This window comes from Peromyscus eremicus, chromosome 17, assembly GCF_949786415.1.
Source record: "Peromyscus eremicus chromosome 17, PerEre_H2_v1, whole genome shotgun sequence".
Taxonomy (NCBI): domain Eukaryota; kingdom Metazoa; phylum Chordata; class Mammalia; order Rodentia; family Cricetidae; genus Peromyscus; species Peromyscus eremicus.
The window spans coordinates 26966010-26986608 of NC_081433.1; positions in this window are offsets into that span (position 1 = coordinate 26966010).

Consider the following 20599-nt stretch of genomic DNA (forward strand, 5'->3'; position numbering starts at 1 on the left):
GGGTTCTAAGATCCTTTCCCCAGGAACTCAAAACGCCTGTGTATTTCCTTCCTGTAGCCGAAGTTGCTTTGAAAACGGCCAGTGTGAGCCGGGCGGTGGTGGTGGCGCACGTCTTTAATCCCAGCACTCCGGAAGCAGAGGCAGACGGATCTCTATGAGTTCGAGAACGACAGACAGAGCTATGCATAGGCGCACTCCTTTAATCCCAGCGCCTGGGAGGCAGAGGCAGGTGGATCTCTGTGAGTTCAAGGCCAGCCTGGGCTACCGAGTGAGTTCCAGGAAAGGCTCAAAGCTACACAGAGAAACCCTGTCTCGAAAAACCAAAAAAAAAAAAAAAAAAAAGAAAGAAAAAAGAAACTGTCTCGAAAACCCAAAGAAAAAAGAGGGGAAAAAAAACCAAAAACAAAAACGGCCAGTGTGATCTTTGCCCTTCTGCAGATGTGTTATGTCTAGACACCGCATGTTTCCTCTCGGCTAGTTGCATACTTAAATCTACAGCATTTCCTCCCTTTCTGTTGCTGTTTGGCATTCTCTGGAGTTTTTCAATCACTTCCTTCAGGGAAATTTTCATTCATCATGCGCTCCCCAGTTTGTGTTCATGGGTGTTTTACCTGCAGGTATGCCTGCATCTTGTGTGTGCAGTACCCCAGGAGGACAGAAGAGGGCGTGGTATCCTCTGGATTGGAGTCAGAACCAGTTGGGAGCTGCCACATGGGTGCTGGTGTTAGAAGTAAGTTTGAGAAGCAAAGGAAGAGACCACCGTTCCAAATGAAGTGTGTGGGCAAGGCAAACTTTACTCTTGACCAGGCGGGTGTGCTCCGAAGAGTGAACACACAAGAGACAGGAAGTGTGTTTGGTGTTTATTCTAACTTTGGTGGTGGTGGTGTTTCTTCCGCGTTGCCTGGGGTCCAATCTCAGTCTTACTCAATTGGCTAGTGGGAAGAGAATTGGAAAGGGAGAAAGGGAGAAAGGGTCCCTGTGCCAGGCCATCCAGGTCCTAGAATAAAAGAGCAGTTCTTTGTGCAAACAATGGTTTTTCTGGTTCTGGAGGACTGAAACATTTGCATTAAAGTCTTAACAGGTGGGGGAAGATAAAAAAAAAATTAATTCTTTGTCCTAAACATAAGTTTTATAGTATTTATAGAGAAATATTTATTTATTTTATTCTATGTGCATGAGTATTTTGCCTACATGTCCATCTATGCACACTGCATATATGCACGTGCAGTGTGAGAACCCCTGAGATTGGAGTTTCAGATGGTTGCCAGCTGCCATGTGGGTGCAGGAACCGAACACTTGTCCTTTGCAAGAGCAGAGCATGCTCTTACCGTCTAAGCTGTATTTCCAGCCCCTTCATTGGTTCCTGAGGTGTAGCTTCCTCCAATTCTTTTCTGTCTGGGATTCATAATAGAGATACTAACACTGTGCCTTTCATGTCCTTTCTTCTTAAGTTTCTATTTCTCGTGTCTTCATTTTCTTTCTCCAAACTATTGGAGGTCATTTATGATAGACTCCTCCCCCACTTCAGCAGCAGCAGCAGCTTGTAAGACCAGAAACTGAAACTACCTGACTGTGGTTCCTAGTCAGAGGACTGGAATCTGAGTCATGTCTCTAGATTAATATCTGCCACACTCGAGGCCTTACAGAACAAGAGCACACCTCCATTCCCTCCTAATCCAAATGGGCCTGTTAATCACCAGTGCAAGGGGGGGGGGGGAATCCCATCCCCTAGGAAAAGCTGTATTCTAGAGACTAGAACTGGTCTCAAGCATAACTAGAGCACAGGTTGGCATGGTCTCTTTGGCCTTTGTCCAAACTCACTCATTGAGAGTATGTCCTCTATAACGGTGCCTTCGGTGACCGTCTGCACACCTTGAAAGTGCTCCATTTTCTCTGTCATAAACCCAGGAGGGAGAGAGGTGGCCCAGTGGTTGGGAGCAGAAGACTGAAGTTTGCTCTCAAGTACCCACATTGGGTGGCTCCTAACTGCCTGTAGCTCCTGAGGATCTGACACTGACTGCCCTGACCTCCTAGGGTGTGTACACACAGACATGTACAACTAAATAATAATAATAATAGTAATAATAATAACAACAATAATATTTTTCTATACTATACTTTTTTTCCTCTGAATTCTTTCCACAGAGTTCACAAGGACCAGGGAGCCAAAGGGACTCCAGCGTGAGATCTCTGTGATAGTGTCTCCTAGAAAAGTTCCATAATCTTGATTCTACAAATCTCTCTTGGGGTTGTTGCTATGACTCAGTGGGGAAAAGGTGCCACAAATCTCTACCTTATTATTCAGCTGTTTCTGCCTGTTATTTTTCTTATTTATTAATTTTTATCTTTGTGGGTTTTTTTTTAATTGAGCCAAACAATAACTCAGGGATGGTCAGTTGATTTACTTCAGATATTTGATCCCATAAGAAAGGCAATCATGGAGCTGGAGAGATGGCTCAGAGGATAAGAGCACTGGCTGCTCTTCCAGAGGACCTGAGTTCAATTCCCAGCACCCACTAGTGGTTCGCAACCATCTACAATGAGATCTGTTGCCCTCTTCTGACATGCAGGCAGAACACTATATACAACTTGACTACATCTGGAATCAACCAAATCCCAAGTGCCTGGGTACATTTTCTTCTGTTGTGTGTGGGGGGTGGGTGGGGGGGGGGACGGTTCTTCATTGGATCATTTGAGGTGGGAAGAGCCCACTCCTAAGCCTGGGTCATGCCCTCTAGTGGCAGCCTACATAAAAGGACATGGAAAAAGAAAGATTTTGCTGTTGGCCCGCTTGGCTTCACTCTCCATAGTAAGTTCATCTGTCCTGCTGCTGAGGTATTCCTTCCCTGGTCAGGATTCCAGCGAGACTGAAGACTCACCGACATCAAGCCTAGTAGACTCTTGGCCTTTCCACTGGCAGACAGCCATTGTTGGACTAAAGGGACTAGTTGGCCTGTAAGCCATTCTAATCAATTTGTGCTCTCTGTGCATGCGTGTGTGCACGTGTGTGTGTGTGTGTGTGTGTGTGTGTGTGTCTATGTGTCTGTCTGTCTGTCTGTCTGTGTGTGTGTGTCTGTCTGTCTCTCTCTCTCTCTCTCTCTGTGTTGTGGTGGTATTGTGTTCCCCAAAATATTGTGCACCCTAATAAATTTATCTGGGGTCAGAGAACAGAACAGCCACTAGATACAGAGGCTAGAAAATGGTGGCACTCACGCCTTTAATCCTAGCATTCTAGAGACAGAAATCCCCCGATCTCTGTGAGTTCAAGGCCACATTGGAAACAGCCAGGCATGGTATCACACGCCTTTAATCCCAAAAAGTGATGGCAGGAAGCAGAAAGGTATAGAAGGCGTGAGTGCCACCATTTTCTAGCCTCTGTATCTAGTGGCTGTTCTGTTCTCTGACCCCAGATAAATTTATTAGGGTGCACAATATTTTGGGGAACACAATACCACCACAATGTGTAGCTGAACTGAGTCAGTTTAACCAAGGAGGAGACTTCCTTGAAGGCAGGCAGCAGCATCCCATGAGTTGGAGTCCTAAACGGAGTAAGTGGAGAAAGCAGTTGAAGACTGGACTTCATCTCTCTGCTGCCGTACTGCCATGTTCTCTCTTACTGTACAGCTAGAACCACAGCGTCACACCGCTCTGACGATAATGTGTTCTACCTCCAAATTCTTCCAAAATAAACAGTGTGCATCGGAAACGTCGAGTGATTTGGAAAATTACAAGTTGTGTCTGATTGCAAATTCTGTGCATGTGCACATAGAAAATTAAGAAAATAGAAGTTAGGCACAGTGGCTAACATCTTTAAATCTCAGCATGTGCGGGACAGAGACAGGCAGATCCTTATGAGCTCAAGGCCTAGCCTGGTCTACATATCAAGTTCCAGGCCAGCCAGAGATACATAGTGAGACTCTGTTAAAAAAAGAAGAAGAAGAAGAAGAAGAAGAAGAAGAAGAAGAAGAAGAAGAAGAAGAAGAAGAAGAATTCTGTATTGTATTGAAGTTTACCACCACCAATCTCTGATTTTGCTGTGCAGGAAGTTAGTTCTTTGAAGTGCCAGCAGAGGGCAGTCGACCCCAAACTTCCTGCATATTGTGTTTGACCATTGGTTTTCATCATTGAAAGTACTAACAGATTTTCACTTTTAGTTTGAGGAGATAGCAATTGAAAATTGATAGGAACGCAGTTATAGAACATCTGCCTAGCATGCATGAAGCGCTAGGTTCAATCTCCCATACCCTGCTCCAAAAAAAAAAAAAAAATACTAGTTTAGCCGGTGGAAAATGTATATGAAAGTGTTCAAATTTTTAAAAGGATTGTCACTTATTTTATATTCTTATATTAGTAAATCTATTGTTTTTTGTTTTGTTCCTGTTTTTACTGTGTTTTGTGATGGATGCTGTTATTTAGGAGGGGAATACAACCTTTTCCTCATATTTTGCCATTCTTATTTTGATGGGCAGGTGGCATACATAAACAAAATAGGATCAAATATGTTTTGCATTTCACTAAAAATCTTGGAAGGACAGAGTTAATTCTGCTGAAGACAGGTAAGTCAAAAGAATGCTCTACAGCAGAACAAGATCTTACCAAAGAAGTTTAGTGCTTGAATTTCTATACTGAAGTGGTGAATTCAACTTGTACATTGTCCTCCCCCACTTTAAACACCATAAAATAGAGGTTATGTTTTAAAACCTAATTCCCCAAAGACTAGACTAAAGGATAAGAGACCATGATCATGTTTTTAGAAGCTGGGGGTGGGGAGGATCAGTAGTCTATTTAACAGACCCAAGAACCCCGAAACACGAGCTAGCAATGGAAAAGCCCAGCAGATCTGTGTCATATAGCAACGTCTTAGAGCAGTTTCTGGGGTTTTAGGGTATGCCCAGGACTGCAGGTGAATGGAGAGGGGAGCTCAAGACAAGAAAGACAGGGAGAGAGTGGTTTGAGAAGAAGCAGGAGTCCCAGAGCCTTGCTGACCTGGCGGGGTTAGAGTGTTTATTCTTCCTGAGGGGAATTAAGGGATCCCCCCCCTCCCCCAAAGCTCTTACCTAGTTCCCAGAATAGACCAGCTAGACTTCACCCTCCTGGTAGAAGATGGAAAGGCTCTTCCCTTAGGGCCTCTGGCCATCTATAAAGAAAATACACAGGCTGTTTAACTGTTTGAAGAACAGGGTCGGACTATGTAGTCCAGGCTGGCCAGAAACTCATAAAGCTCCTGCCTCTGTCTTTAAGTACTGGCATTACAAGTGTGACCCACCATGTCCGACTTGTTCATTAGCTCTCAAAGGAGTCCTCAAGCCAATATAAATTGAAACTGGCCTCACTTAGTAGTGCCTACTAAACATCCCAGTTGAATCCAGCTTCCGCAAACCTTCTCAGAACCCCTTTGATTAACCTACAGCTGGCAAAGTCATCTAAGCAGAATCTGCTTTATAATCAAGTACTGGATAGCTCGTATAATCTGTAGGGAAAATGAAAACCCCTTCCCACCCTCAGTTAAAAATAATCATTGAGGAATGTCCGGCAGCAAGTTTCCCAATCAGCCTTCTCCTCCATGTTACCCTCTTCTGAAATACAAGCTTTAGAGACAGGAATGTGCTGATTAGCTTTTGTCAACTTGTCACAAACTCAGGTCACCTGGGAAGAGAGAACCTCTGGAGGAAGTGCCTCCCTCAGATCGGGCATGTCTGGGGGGCATTTTCTTAATGACTGATGTGGTGAGGGCACAGCCTGCTGTGGGTGGTGCCGGTCCTGGGCAGGTGGTCCTGAGTTGTATAAAAGAAAGCTGGGCTAGCCAGTAAGCAGTGTTCCTCTGCACCCCCTCTTCAGTTTTCTGCCTCTAGGATCCTGACAGAGCTCCTGCCCTGGCTTCTCTCAAGGGTGAGCTGTCACTTGTAAGCTGAAGTAAAGCCTTTCATCCTCGGGTTGCCTTTGGGCATGGCGTTTATCACGACAGAAAGCCAACTAGAACAAAGCATGCTCAATACCATCACTGCAAAGCTATTCGATGCTATGGTATATGCTGTGTAAGATGTGAGTAGAGTCCAGGGAAGCTGTCTTTGTTCATCTGCACTTGCATTGTCTTAAGCAAGACTTCATGAAATTCTTGGTTTTCCCTCTGAGTCCCGAGATGCGTCTTTGAAGATCATCATTATATCCCAAAACATATTCTGCTTTGAACTACTCGAAAGGTGAAGGCAAAGCTTGGCAAACTAAGAAGGAGAAAATCTACTGCAGCCCATTCTGTCTGGCCAGGTCTCTTCTCCATGTCTGACGCACCATCTGTAGTTCTGGGAGACACCCCTAAGGGGCCCAGTTCCTCAGGAGGGACTTACTACTTTGTCTATAGACTTCCAGAAGATCTGTAAACTATCCAAGAGTCCAGTCTATGACTTAGGGGCCAAACGATCCTGGAGCCTTCATAAAAAGTGTCAATTATTTTCTTCCTTATATGGCCGCTCTCCCTTTGTGTTTGTCTCTTAATTTTTCAAAACCAAATATTTTCAAAACTAAAGTATCCAGGTTACAGATCCATCCCCAGGTGAAAACATTTTTAAAAGCCAGTTAATGGAAGGCATGAAGAAGGCTCCTAAAACACTGAGCTTCATTTCTTATTCTGGATTTCAGTTATAAAAAGGACTTACATCATCATCATCATCATCATCACCATCATCATCATCATCACCATCAACATATTTTAAAAAGCTTTTGTATATATGATTCATTTTATAAGTTAAAATAATTACAGAATAGGAAAATATCATTCCCAAAATGTTACACACCCCTACTTTGCCTTTAAATTATGTCATTATAAATGGACATTTCATGAAACTATGACAAAATATAATAATGAGGATGGGGTGTCGAAACACAAGAGACAAGAACGAATTTGAAGAGAATGCAGAAGTACTTAAGTTGAGAAGGCTTGAAAGTATCTGGCATGGACCACTAATGGAAGATACAGTGAAGGAAATTATCCTGTATAGGAAAGCAGTGTGTGGTTTGGGTTTGATGTGAAATGCTATCCATAATCACCTGTGTGTGTATACTTGTTTCCCAGTATACTGATGACTGCTTTGTTAGGTCATGGAATTTCAAAGGCAGCCTCAATGGAGGAAGTGGCTTACTGGGATGGACCTTAAGTTTTATGGCACACCCTAGTTTGTGTCCTGTTTTTGCTTCCTGTTCTGTCACGATGTGAAGAGCGCCGGCTATGTGTCCCCACTCACAGATACTCAAGGTGGACTGTACCCTCTCAGACTGTGAACCCACCCCTCCCCAAGCTGCTTCTCATCAGGTCAGTAGATTACTGTGACAAGAAAAGCAGCCACTGCGATACAGGAAAGTTAGTATGCCTCTTGGTACATTTTCAAATGAAAACAACACGAGATTAGAGAATCGTCTAGGTATAAAAATGCTAGGACTCGAAGAACAAAAATTAGACTGTCACTGGGCATGTGGCACACACCTTTAATTCCAGCACTCAGGAGGCAAACACAGGAGACTCTCTATGACTTCAAAGCCAGCATGGTCTATGTAGCATTCCTGAATTCATGGTAAGGCCCCGTTGTTGTGGAATATTAGTTGAAGATGTATTACATTTGCTTGTACTGTGGAATGTTTTTTGGTGATGCAAAGACATAAAAGCATTCTTTTATGTTGCATGTGTTTAACTCTGTAAAGCTGTGTTATTTTGCCTGTCTAAAACACCTGATTTTTCTAATAAAGAGCTAAATAGTCAATATCTAGGCAAGGGAGGGATAGGTGGGGCTGTCAGGCAGAGAGAATAAATAGGAGGAGAAATCTAGGCTTGAGAGAAAAAAGAGGGAAGAGGGAGAAAAGGAGGAGGAGAGGAAGACTTGAGGGCCAGCCACCTAGCCACACAGCCAGCCACGGAGTAAGAAGGAAAGAAAGATATATAGAATAAAGAAAGGTTAAAAAGCCCAGAGGCAAAATGTAGAAGAAGAAAAAACAGGATAATTTAAGTTAGAAAAGCTGGCTAGAAATAAGCCAAGCTAAGGCCAGGCATTCATAAATAAGAATAAGTCTCTATGTATTTATTTGATAGCTCGGTGGCAGGCCCCCAAGGAGTTAAAAAAAAAAAAAAGCAAAAAACAAAAAACAACTACACCCTGTCTTTAAAATAACAAAAGGATTGTCCTCAGATCTCCCTGAAATACTAATTCTCAACAATCAATGGAGCATGTTCACAGAATTTTGAAGGCAGGGTTTGTACTCCAAGAATTTTAAATTCAATTTTAAGTGTAATTTAAACAAAAATGATTTCCAAGAGCCCATCAAAATATTCTCAATTACTCTGAGTAAATAAAAATAATACGACTTAAATTGAAGATTTTATAATTTGATGTGTTCTGTTTTGTTTTGTTCTTGGGACTGAGTATAACTATGTTGCTGAAGCTGGCCCCAGATTTCTATACAAGCCAAACTGGCTTCAAACTTATAATTCTTCTCTATCGACTTTTTGAGATTACAGATGTGCACTACCATGCCTGGGAGGGAGACCCTCTTTCCTATCTCCTCCCATCCCTGCTAGCTTCTGTCCCACGCCTACCAGCCCTTTCTCAGATTCATGACTTTTGGTTTTGTTCTATGACTCCATTTAGTTTAACCAGGGCCACCTTTGTGTGCGGCTGTTGGATTGGAGTGGTCATTGAAATGGGCCATCAGTGGTTACACTACCGAAGGCAAGGGATTTTCATTTTTATCTCATATTGCAGGGTTTCAGACTGGATAGGAAGGCTAATCATATATCATAGTGGCAATAATATAAATATAAATATTATGAAATAATAAACTCGGTTTACACAGTTACAAAACAATTGATATGAGGGCTGGGTCATGGCTCAGTTGGTAGAGTGCTTGCCTAGCACACATAAAGCCCTGGGTTTGAATCCCAACACTGTGTAAAACTAGGTATAGTGGTGCATGCCTGCAATCCCAGGACTCTAGAGGTAGAAGCCAGAGGGTCAGAAGTTCAAAGTCAGCCTCAATCTGTACAATGAGTTTGAGGCCAGCATGCAACCCTGTCTCAAAACACAGAAGAAAAGAAAATGTAATAAGTAAAGGAAGAGAATTTTCCAGAATATTTAATATCTGCAGTTTCGGAATATAGCATGTAAGGGCTTTTTAAATAGATGAGATAGATGTGAAGTGGTGTTATTTAAATTATTAGTACATTAATAAATATAACTCATTTGGACATTAAGTACATAGACAAGGCACAGAATCAGTATGAAGAATTCATACACCTGTTTCACCCAGACTCCCAAGATGTACGTCCATTGTTCCCTTTTTCAAAACAAAGGATATTTTCTTCATGGCCACCACACAACTCTTTTAACCAGGGAATCAAAACTCATGCAAACTTACTGCCCCAAATAACCTACAGGCCTTACTCAAGTTTTCCAACTTCTCCAACATCTTTTTCTTTTCTGGCTCAGGGTTCATTTCAAAGTTATACATGATGCGAGTTGCCATGCTATTTTAACCTCCTTCACTATGGACCTTTCCTCAGCTTTCTCTAGTCTTTCATTATCTTGATGGTCCGCAGACCTTTCCCTTATGTTTGGTGTTATCAGTCTGCCCTTGTCGGGTCCTCAGACTTGGATCAGCCATTTCTGGCTGAAGGATCATAGAACTCTCTCTGTGGTTTTCTTGACATACCACACTAGAGACAACATGAAGTCATCCCATCTCAAGTGATAACAGGTGGGACTGCCAGAACAAAGTTCCATGAACTGGATAGCTTAAATAAGGAAATTTTTGTTTTTCCAATTTCGGACACTTCAAGTCTATAATTAAGGTGCAGATTGGTTTCTCCTCGAGCCTTTTTGGTTTGTAAATGACCATCTTCACTTAGTTTTCTCTCAGTAGATGTGTGGTGGTTTGGGTAAGAATGGCCCTCCGTGGGCTCATGTATTTAAATACTTGGTCCCCCGGTTGGTGGAACTGTTTGGGAAGGATTAGGAGGTGTGGCCTTGTTGGAGGAGGTGTGTCACTGGGGACAGGCTTTGAGTTTCAAAAGCTCATATCCTTCCAGTTAGCTCTCTCTGCTTTGTGCTTATGGATCAGGTGCAAGCTCTCAACTACTGCTTCCATGCCATACCTGCCTATCTGTCTTCCATACACCCCACCATGATGGTCATGGACTCACCCTCTGTAACTGTAAGCCCCAATAAACTCTTTCATAAATTGCTTTGCTCATGGTGCTTTGTCAAAGCAGTAGAAAACTAAGGCGGTATGCCTGTATCCAGGTTAGTTTTTTAGTAAGGATAGCAATCATACATGGGTCACCCTAATTACTCACTTTTAACTTCATCAATGCTGGGCTGAGATATATCTCAATGGTAGAGCATTTGCCTAGCATGTACAAAACCTATTTGATTTGGGTTTGCATTTTGTATTTGTATTTATATTCTATTCCTATCTATGATGATCTCTCCAAAAATAGTTAAATTCAGAAGTATTGGGTGTAGATGTAACCAACCTTCTTATTAAATAAGAAACACAGAATCAATGCAAAGAAGAAAGCCAAGAGGTCAGAGCTAAGAACTAAAACCTTACCCTTCCTCCTGCAGTGGTCCTACCTCTCCGAACTCACTACCCCTGTGTTAATGTCTTTATATAGTGTTCCTGTTCTGCCTTCTCATTGGTTGTAAACCCAACCACATGACCGCCTCGTCACGGCCTGTCTGTATAGGCCTCCAGGTTTCCCTTGCTTGGTATTGAGATTAAAGGCATGTGTGTCCAATAATGGCTGTATCCCTGAACACACAGAGACTTACCCAGCTCTGCCTACCAAGTGCTGGGATTACAAGTGTACGCCACCACTGCCCTGCTTTCCTATGGCTTGCTAATAGCTCTGACCCCCGGGCAACTTTATTTATTAACATACAAATAACATTTTAATACAAATAAAATATCACCATATTTCCCCTTTTCTATTTTAATAAAAAGGAAAAAAGAAAAAGCTTATAACTAACATAAGAAAAACTATATACAAAAGTACAATAACTATATACAATATATACAAGTAATAAATACCTAAACAATGTCTAGTTCATTTGTATTTGACAAATTCAGAGAAAATAATTCCATTATCTATTCTATTGTATCTAATTCACTTTCTATCCTAATTAATCGTCAACTATAACTAACTAATCTTCAACTCCCTTAGAGACCCAAGAAGGAAATAGTATTAGCTAACAAAAAAAAAAAAAAAAAACAGGAAGTATATGCAAGCAACTTCCAAAAACTTGTGAGTTGACAGAAACAGCCAGCTGCCTGGACAATCATCTGAGGTTTCTCCGCAGTGTTGGGGCATCATCTTCAGCCTATAGGCTTAGCGTGTCTGACAGACTCATTTGTGAAGTAGAATGTACACAAGGTCAACAGTTCAACCTCACATTGGGTGAGAGCAGTCTATATACCAGAAATACCTGAATTCCACTAGTGTCATGTCATGATTCAGGATTTTAAATTCTGGAAATTGTTGATGTTTTTTTAATTCAGCCGTCCATTCTTCTTGGCTATGTGTGTATGTGGCTTCATTTCAGCATCCCGTTCTTCTCCACATCCCTCTATTAAATGCCATTCTTCTGTTGAGAAGTGTGAGCTTAATTACTCTTCAAGAATAACTGTTTCAGCTACCTCCCCATTGCACATCAGAAGCCATCGGCCCACTGCCTGTTCAGCTGCCTTCGAAGAAAAGGGCACTGTACCCTTCCCAGATTGCAAAGGCCACTTCAGGAATGGTGCTATATTGTCCTGGCCTCAGAAGATGCCTTTTGATAAAGCCATAACCACACTTGTTTTCACAAGAATCAGTAGTCCTTTGTTTCGTGTCCTGTCTGTCCTGTTTGTCAGCAGTTGATTCGAGGATACTTTGTTGTCCAGTGGCTAACTTTTGCTACAATGAAAGTTAACTCCAATTGCAGTTTTTTCAATGCCCATATTTTCTCTGAAGTAGATTGGTACTGTCAGGAGCCGACATGTCTCATAGTCATAACAAAAAAGAAAAATTTTCTAAGTTATTAAAACATTTTAAATGCCATATTCTGTAGATCTCTGAAGGGTTTGAAGATAACCTGTCTATCTAAAATATATCTACTCAATCTTGAAAACATACCTAATATAACTACAAGTTCTATTATAATGTCTAACTACTAACTTTCATTTCTTTATATCCTAATAGTTGGTAATAACAACATTCAAGGATTAGAAAATTGCATTACATTGTTAAATGAATGGTACAATTAGAAATATACATATAGCATTTTCTAACAATATCAATTTCAATATATATAATTTGTATACAATATAAAACAATCCAATCCAATGTAAAGTATTTACATTTTTTTCTTTCTTTCTTTCTCTTTTTTTTAAAATAAGAATCTTAAATCTAATCTCCTTTGCTTAGCCCTTTTCCTCACCCTTTACAACAACTTGTAACCAACCCCCCTAATCAATGAAAATTATCCCAGACCCAAAACCCATTAAAAGACCTAAAAGACCAAAAAAACCAACCACCCCACACCACCTCTTTTGGAATGTGGGCGTCGTATTCTTGAAATTGCTTCCTGCTGGGTATGGGTGAAGTTATCTTTATCCTGAAAGAAAAATTTTAGGCTAATTGTCAAATTCTAGGAAAGGTAACTATATCCTTCATTATCCAGTCTGTGTATAATGCCAAAGTTCAGGGTTTATCTCAAATCTTTATTCAAGTAGTCTTTGAGACTGGATCATCTCAGCTAGCGCTCTCAAAATTGCTCTGAGCACTTTGTACTTCAAAGCTGATCTGTAGATGATGTTTGTCAGCTTAGTGATGTTATTATTGTCCACGTGGAATTGTTGTTGTTGTGGGGCCCCATTTTCTTCCTGGAGACTTCAGTTGATATTAGGCCTGACCGTGATTTCCTGCAAAAAACTGATAAGAGACTCGAACATAAAGACTATATATGCGGCTTTTTAGAATTAGTTAGTACTGTATATGACCATTTATATCTTAACAAAGTTTAAAATGTATATATATCTATACATATTAATCTTGTAAATTTTGGTATAAATTTCATACTTTAAGTTTAAAGAATCAGAATAGAATCAAAGAGTTGAGATTAGTAATAGAATAGTCCCTTAATTAATTTGGCTTTTCTCCTGTCCCATAGCAGAAGATGGCTCTTTTCCTCTGGCATGATACAGGGAGTCTGTATTTTCCTTTTAACAACATGCTTGAGTTTAAAGAAGGAGAGAGCCATTCTCTAACTCCAAAGTCAGCTTTAAATTTTAATTGAACTGGGACTATTAGAAGTTAAATAGTGTTAAATCTTTAAAGAAAAGCAGAAACAAACATTTAGGAAGACATAAAAATTTTTTAGATAACATACCCATACGCCATTTCACCCTGTTTCTTAGGATAGACGATTTGTCCCTTTTCTTCAGTTGTCTCATTTGTCCAGTGTTCTTCAGATTCCTTAACTTTCATTCTCCTAAAAGACAAAAACAAAAACCTTTCCCCAAGGTTTTTTGGGGATGTTCCTTTTTTGGCAAGTTATTATCTGATTAAATGAAAAGGCATATGTTACTGGTGTAAGTTAGTTTAAATTGGATGTTCATGATAGTTGATGAACTATCACCTCCTCTAATTAAGAGGTCTCTTTTGTTCAAATCAAACCTTTATCAATTTTGATGGTACTCACAGCTTATCTTCTCCTGTAGAAATAAAAGCAAAACCTCGTCCCCAATGTAATACACATCCTGGTTTCCATTCTGAGGTCAGCACATCCTTAAAGTATATAGGTTGATTTAATTCTGTAGTTTTTTCTATTATCCAATGTCTCTCTGCAGCTGTTGTTCCTTTCTCATTGGCATTGAGAAAATTCAAAGTTAATAGAGCATTATGTAGTCTATTTCTGGGGGTTTTTGTTACTCCTTTCTGTTTATTTAGCATATCTTTTAGAGTTCTGTTTGATCTTTCTATAACTGCTTGACCTGTAGGATTATGTGGTATACCTGTAATATGGTTTATATTATAATAAGCAAAAAACTGTTTCATTTTAACAGAGACATATGATGGAGCATTATCAGTTTTGATTTGTGCAGGTATACCCATAATGGCCATAACTTCTAGCAAATGAGTGATTACAGAATCAGCTTTTTCAGAACTCAAAGCAGTTGCCCATTGAAATCCTGAATAAGTATCAATAGTGTGGTGTACATATTTCAATTTTCCAAATTCTGCAAAGTGAAACACGTCCATCTGCCAGATTTTATTCCTCTGAGTACCTTTTGGGTTATATCCTGCTGGTAATGGCGTTTGATTGTAGAAGGAACAAGTAGGACATTTCTTTACTATTTCTTTGGCTTGTTGCCAGGTTATGGAAAAATCCTTTTTTAAACCTTTACTATTTACATGATGTTTTTTATGAAATTCTGAGGCCTCCAGCACATTTCCTATCAATAATTTATTAATCTCATCATTGCCTTGTGCTAGAGGGCCTGGCAGACCAGTATGGGATCAGATGTGAGTTATATATAAAGGATGACTCCTTTTTCTGATTGTATCTTGTAATTGAATAAATAATGAAGTTAATTCTGAAGTATCATGGATAAATTCTGCAGTCTCAATATGTAATACTACTCTTTCAGCATACTGAGAGTCAGTTACTACATTGAGAAGTTCTGAAAAATCCATTAATACCAACAGAATAGCATACAATTCTGATTTTTGAACTGAATTATAAGGACTTTGAACCACTTTACTTAAATTTTCTGATTTGTAACCTGCCTTTCCTTGTTTGTTGGCATCTGTATAAAATGTACGAATTCCAGATATGGGTTTTTTCCTCACAATTCGAGGCAAGATCCAATCAGCTCTCTTTATAAGATCAATTCTATTGCTTTTGGGATATTTGCTGTTAATTTCTCCCCAAAAATTACTACAAGCTTTTTGCCAAGCTTCATTTTCTATCCACAATTTTTCAATATCCTCCTTAATTAAAGGTACAACAATTTCTGTTGGGTCTATTCCTGCTAACTGACGAAGTCTCAATTTTCCTTTCCAAATCAAGTCAGAGATTTTTTCCACATAAGTTTTTAATTTTTTATTTGGTTTATTTGGTAAAAATATCCATTCTAATATAATATCTTCCCTTTGCATTAATATTCCTGTTGGAGAATGCCTAGAAGGTAAAATAACCAAAATGCAATCCAGCTTTGGATCAATACGATCTACGTGCCCTTCATGTACTTTCTTTTCTACCAAGGCCAATTCTTTCTCAGCTTCAGGTGATAATTCTCTTGGACTGTTCAAGTCCTTATCACCTTCTAAGGTTTTAAACAAATTATTCAGTTCATCATTTTTTACCCCAACAATAGTTCTTAGATGAGAAATGTCTCCAAATAATCTTTGAAAGTCATTAAGAGTCTGTAGTCTATCTCTCCTAATTTGCACCTTTTGAGGTCTAATTTTTTGAAGTTCTATTTTATATCCTAAATAATTAATAGAATCTCCTCTTTGTATCTTTTCAGGAGCAATTTGTAAACCCCAGCAAGGCAAAATTTTCTTTACTTCTTCAAACATTCTTTCTAAAGTATCTGCATTTGAGTCAGCTAATAAAATATCATCCATATAATGATAAATTATAGATTTAGGAAATTTTTTACGTACCACTTCTAATGGCTGTTTTACAAAATATTGGCACAAAGTTGGGCTATTCAACATTCCCTGTGGGAGAATCCTCCATTGAAATCTTTTAACCGGTTGAGAATTATTATAAGTAGGCACTGTGAAAGCAAATCTTTCGCTGTCTTTTTCTTGTAACGGTATTGAAAAGAAACAGTCTTTTAAATCAATAACTATGAGAGGCCATCCTTTTGGTAACAGAGTAGGCAAAGGAATTCCAGATTGTAAAGAGCCCATTGGCTGAATTACTTTGTTAATTGCTCTAAGGTCTGTTACCATTCTCCATTTACCAGATTTCTTTTTAACAACAAATACAGGAGAATTCCAAGGGCTGGTTGATTCTTCAATATGATGAGCATTTAACTGTTCTTCCACCAGCTCTTGTAAAGCCTGGAGTTTCTCTGTTGTTAAAGGCCATTGCTGAACCCATACAGGCTTATCTGTTGACCATTTTAAAGGTAGAGCTGTTGGTGTTTTTGGAAAATTATCAGTTGTGCCCTGTTCTTGTATGACATGGATGGCTGGTGAGCACTCATTAGAATAATATCTTTTAATATTTCTCTCAGAAACATGTACTAATTTATGATTTGTTTCTGAGATTGGAGGGATATTAATCTGAGTATTCCATTGTTGTAACAAATCTCGACCCCACAGGTTCATAGCTATGTTAGCCATATATGGTTTTAATTTTCCTTTCTGTCCTTCTGGACCTATACATTCAAGCCATCTTGCACTTTGTTTCACTCAAGATAATGTCCCAATTCCTAACAGTTGAACGTTTACCTCCTGAAGAGGCCAAGTTGGATGCCAAAATTCTGGTGCAATTATGGTAATGTCAGCACCTGTGTCTACCAGACAAGACAACAAAACACCATTTATTTTTATTGTTAGTTTTGGTCTTTGTTCATTAATAGAAGTTTGCCAAAAATTTTTCTTTATGTTTTTTCCTGAATTCCCTATTTTCTCTGTTTCATCATCTCGACTAACATGATTTATTCCTATAGACATTTGGTTATTTAGTTGCTTTGAGTAGGGGTTTCCTCTACAACTGCAGGAAAGGTTTGAAATGGATTTACTGTGGGGGCCTGCCTGAGGCCCCTCTGGGAGTTTCCCGAAGCTCGAGGCAGAGGATTACCCTGTCTGTCCCTTGTTGATCTACATTCGTTGGTCCAGTGTTTTCCCTTACCACACCTTCTGCATACTCCAGAAGGAAGGGGCATTCTGTTGCCAGTGTTCCTTGAAGAAACATTATTTCTAGGAATGACCTGTTTACAATCCCTTTTCAAATGTCCTTGCTTTCCACATCCAAAACATCTAACATTGCTCAAACCTTTTGAAATTGCTTTTCCTACCCACATATCATCATGGTCATAAGCCTCAACATTAACTGTATCTCTAATCCAATCTTCCAAAGGTGCAGATCTTGCCTTTAACGGCCTGATTATTCTTTTGCATGCTGCATTTGCATTCTCAAAGGCCAAAGATTCAATTATTATCTGACTAGCCTCTGAATTCGGGACCATTTTCTGTACTGCTGGAGTCAATCTTTGTAAGAAATCTGTGAAAGATTCTTTGGGGCCCTGTATAACCTTTGTAAATAACTCAGTTTTTTTTCCTGGTTCTTCAACTCTGTCCCATGCATTCAAAGCTGCCGTTCGACATAGAACTAGGGTTTGGACATCATATAAACACTGTGTTTCTACTGAAGCATATTGGCCTTCTCCAATAAGCTGATCCTGACAGACTTGTATTCCGCTATCCCTCCATTGTTTTTCTATATTTTTAGCCTCATTATTGAACCACATTTTCCACTGGAGATGTTGTCCGGGTTCAAGAACAGCCTGTGCCAATTCCCGCCAGTCCTTTGGTATAATCCTATTACAAGTTGACCAGTTGTTTAACATTTGCTTTACATATGGGGAATGCATGCCATAAGATGCTATTGCCTCCTTAAATCTTTATAAGTCTAACATTTTAATTGGAGCCCAAGTATTTTGTTCATTCTCTGCATCAGGTAGCTGCTGTACCGCTACCGGATAAATTAAGGGTGATTGTGTGAAAACTGGCTTTCTTTCTGTAACCTTATGATCCAATTTTGAAACAACTTCACTGTTTATTTCTTCTGAGTTTGAATTTCTCTATAATTCATTTTTACCAGTTTAATAGGTTTTTCTAAGACTGTTATCCTGGCACTTAAATTGACTATCTTTTTAAATAGTAAAATGAGGATAAGAAAAGTAATAAACTGAATAATTCGATCAATATTAACCTTTTCATATAGTTGTTCCATTGTCAGAGTGCCTAAAATTTCAAACAAAGTCCAATTTTCTTCCAATGCACACATAAAGCCCATTTTTTTAATGTAGAAAAAAAAATTCTCTTTTAAATAGATATGTTAATTGACTTACCAAGTCTGGGTAGAACAGTAGAATCCCAGGGAATTTCAAAACAGCTACCTGGTGTTCGAGGTGTGAATCCAGAGAGAGAGAGAGAGAGAGAGAGAGAGAGAGAGAGAGAGAGAGAGAGAGAGAGAAAGCGTAGCTGCTTGAGCCAAGTCAAGCCTTGGCTTTACAGGTAGGGGCCCTATTTGGCAGGGCAGGCCTGAGTTGTTTGTAGCAGTTGCAAGTAGCTCCAGCTGCGGGTCAGTCAGGCCTGGGCCCGAGCTAGGCAGCCGGGCCGCCCAGGCCGGAAACCGGACCTGCCGCCAAGCCAAGCCAAGCGGTTTTTAATGGATTCTTGTCACGTTGGGCGCCAAATGTAGATGTAACCAACCTTCTTATTAAATAAGAAACACAGAACCAATGCAAAGAAGAAAGCCAAGAGGTCAGAGCTAAGAACTAAAACCTTACCCTTCCTCCTGCAGTGGTCCTACCTCTCCGAACTCACTACCCCTGTGTTAATGTCTTTATATAGTGTTCCTGTTCTGCCTTCTCATTGGTTGTAAACCCAACCACATGACCGCCTCGTCACGGCCTGTCTGTATAGGCCTCCAGGTTTCCCTTGCTTGGTATTGAGATTAAAGGCATGTGTGTCCAATAATGGCTGTATCCCTGAACACACAGAGACTTACCCAGCTCTGCCTACCAAGTGCTGGGATTACAAGTGTACGCCACCACTGCCCTACTTTCCTATGGCTTGCTAATAGCTCTGACTCCCGGGCAACTTTATTTATTAACATACAAATAACATTTTAATACAAATAAAATATCACCATAATTGGGTATTAGCACTTCAACATATGAGTTTTGGAGGAAGAGTTTGCACTACAGTAACAGCCAATATTGCTTGGTCAAGCTGTTGTCAGGTTTCTTTACTGTAACATCAGAATTATGCCATTTGAAATTGATAAATATTTAAGGGAGAAGTGTATGGAAACTATGTCAGTGCTTTATCAAACTTCAGCCCACAAGCTTTAGCATCTGTTGACAATTCCCATCCCGATAGGCCGTTGTTGTGCTGGCCAGTCAATAAATTACTCTTCCTTCCCATCATTCCTGCTGTAGTTAACAATTCGCTGCAACCGAGCCTTCCTACCTTGGTGATTCCTTTATATCACTACGGACATGTGACTTACTACTCTTCCTCCTCTCTCTCCCTCTCTCCTCTTCTTAGACTGACCTAAACAGATCTCCTTCAGGCTGCTTCTTGGGTCTGCCGTGCATGTTCTTATTTGTTTTTTTTCCATCATTTCCTTATTTTGTTGTGCAACATGCAAAAATATTCAAGCTCACTGTGTGTTTTCTTGACCTTACCCAGTGTACTCTTCCAGAGAGTGACAGAGCTATTGCCTCTGAGCTCACTCATGAGCAGAAGGCACAGTCATACATGTACTCTGTACAGCTAATTCTACCTTTAAAAGTAAACTGTATATTCATGCTTATGTTATTGTTCACAATCCATCATCATAGGTCCCAATTTGTAATCTCCCACACTGAAAAAAAATGTAAAATCTTCACTTTTCATTATTTCAATTTGATTTTCTGTTTGCTTACTCCAACATATCTACCACACGGACTCTCTCTTCTTACTAGAGATCAAATTGATGAAGGCTATATCATTTCTTGCTCCTCAGGATGAATCATAGGGTACTCAACTGTTAAAACATAGTTGTAGTCAAGCACCTGGAAATGTGGCTTTCAGTTTCTAAATAAATCATAATCTCAATGTTGTAGACACAGGTTCATTTTTGTTCTGTAATATGTGTTGGTGGAAGAAATTGGAATGTCTTTTACTGAAGGAAATGAACTCACCAGTCCTGTTCTCTTGTCAATATTTGGTTGTGTAGGCTCCTCCATTAGACAGACCACTCTTGGTTCCTGGGGTTTTCCTTTTCTTCAATATAAACAAAGAAGCAAAGCTGGTTGCTTTGCTTGATTAATTAGGTACTTGAAATTTTTTTCTTAATTTTTGTAACTATTATAATTTTAATAAAGTTTATTATAAAAACTTGCAAATAAATAAGAAAATGTTACACACCAAAATTAGCCAGACCCAAAGACTATGCAATTCAATTAATTTCTACAAAGTTAGAATTGGCATTCTAGGCATAAGCTGTGAAGCTTCACATTAAATTTTACACTTTCAGTGTTGAAAATGTGTGATGCATTTATCCACCACCCCAAACAAACAAATACCCATAGCAGAATTAGCATTAGAAAAATAATTAGCCCCATATCCTCTTTCATAACTCATATTAATTACCCACAGTCTGCATTCAGTCCTTCCTCATCCCCATATAGTTAGCCTGTCTTGTTTTCTTTTCTTATTATACTGTACTTTCATAATAAATTAATATTTTTGACTATTTTGTACATGCTTGCCACTGAATTATTTTTAAAATATGTATTTATTTTATGTATATGGATGTTTTGCCTGCATATGTATATGTGC